Genomic DNA, 2031 nt, shown 5'->3' with positions numbered 1-2031 from the left:
CTTCCCGGTTCTCAGGACATGCGTCAACACTCGGCTCAGCCCCGGCCGCCGCAGCCCCCGCCGGCCCGGCCAGCCCGGTCCGCACCCCTGGCCAGCGCCTGGAGCGTTTGGACTTTGTCATTTTTTTCTCCAAGACCCATCTCTGCCAACTGCCGTGGGCTTCAGCGGGGGCTGCTCCCCGCCTCCTGGGTGTCCTGCCCGGGCACATCGGAGGGTCAGCCTGGGTCTTGAGCTACTGCTGGTAGGTGCGCTTTGGGGGCCCTCGGCAGCCGCCCAGGCCCACCCCTGCAGCCAGCACACGGCTGCCAGCAGCCACCACACAGCTGCCAACAGCCCGCTCCCCGTCACCCCCCAGCCCAACTCTGCATACATCTGCTGGGGGTGCTTTTTTGACTTCCCCCCTTTTGGCCTATGGGGAAATGCCAAGGGGAAAACCTCCAGAGTCAGGCCGACCTCCTGGAACTCCAACCCGGCCTGGAGCCACCGGTTTGTCCCCTTCCCGGTTCTCAGGACATGCGTCAACGCTCGGCTCAGCCCCGGCAGCCGCAGCCCCCGCCAGCCCGGCCAGCCGGGTCCGCACCCCTGGCCGGCACGCCTGGAGCGTTTGGACTTTGTCATTTTTTTCTCCGAGACTCGCCTCTGGCACATGCCATGGACTTCAGCGGGGGCTGCTCCCCGCCTCCTGGGTGTCCTGCCCGGGCACATCGGAGGCTCAGCCTGGGTCTTCAGCCCCAACTGGCAGGTGCACGCTGAAGGGGCCCTCCGCAGCCGCCCAGGCCCACCCCTGCAGCCAGCACACGGCTGCCAGCAGCCACCACACAGCTGCCAACAGCCCGCTCTCCGTCACCCCCCAGCCCAACTCTGCATACATCTGCTGGGGGTGCTTTTTTGACTTCCCCCCTTTTGGCCTATGGGAAAAAGCTAAGGGGAAAACCTCCAGAGTCAGGCCGACCTCATGGAACTCCAACCCGGCCTGGTGCCGCCGGTTTGTCCCCTTCCCGGTTCTCAGGACCTGCACTGACACTCGGCTCAGCCCCGGCAGCTGCAGCCCCCGCCGGCCCGGCCAGCCGGGTCCGCCCCCCTGGCCAGCGCCTGGAGCGTTTGGACTTTGTCGTTTTTTCTCAAAGACCCATCTCTGCCAACTGCCCTGGGCTTCAGCGGGGGCTGCTCCCCGCCTTCTGGGTGTCCTGCCCGGGCACATCGGAGGCTCAGGCAATGTCTTGAGCCACCGCTGGTAGGTGCGCTTTGGGGGCCCTCGGCAGCCGCCCAGGCCCACCCCTGCAGCCAGCACACGGCTGCCAGCAGCCACCACACAGTTGCCAACAGCCCGCTCTCCGTCACCCCCCAGCCCCTTCTGCATACATCTGCCGGGGGTGCTTTTTTGACTTCCCCCCTTTTGGCCTATGGGGAAAAGCTAAGGGGAAAACCTCCAGAGTCAGGCCGACCTCCTGGAACTCCCACCCGGCCTGGAGCCACAGGTTTGTCCCCTTCCCGGTTCTCACGACATGCATCGACACTCGGCTCAGCCCCGGCAGCCGCAGCCCCCGCCGGCCCGGCCAGCCGGGTCCGCCACCCTGCCCGGCGCCTGGAGCGTTTGGACTTTGTCGTTTTTTCTCCAAGGCTCGCCTCTGGCACATGCCTTGGACTTCAGCGGGGCCTGCTGCCCGCCTCCTGGGTGTCCAGCCCGGGCACATCGGAGGCTCAGCCTGGGTCTTGAGCCCCTACTGGTAGGTGCACTCTGAAGGCGCCCTCCGTAGCCGCCCAGGCCCACCCCTGCAGCCACCACACAGCTGCCAACAGCCCGCTCCCCGTCACCCCCCAGCCCAACTCTGCATACATCTGCTGGGGGTGCTTTTTTGACTTCCCCCCTTTTGGCCTATGGGGAAATGCTAAGGGGAAAACCTCCAGAGTCAGGCCGACCTCCTGGAACTCCAACCCGGCCTGGAGCCACCGGTTTGTCCCCTTCCCGGTTCTCAGGACATGCATAGACACTCGGCTCAGCCCCGGCCGCCGCAGCCCCCGCCGGCCCGG

This window comes from Eleutherodactylus coqui, unplaced genomic scaffold, assembly GCF_035609145.1.
Source record: "Eleutherodactylus coqui strain aEleCoq1 unplaced genomic scaffold, aEleCoq1.hap1 HAP1_SCAFFOLD_164, whole genome shotgun sequence".
NCBI lineage: Eukaryota > Metazoa > Chordata > Amphibia > Anura > Eleutherodactylidae > Eleutherodactylus > Eleutherodactylus coqui.
The sequence above is the reverse complement of the archived record's forward strand: the minus strand, read 5'-3'. Positions refer to the sequence as shown.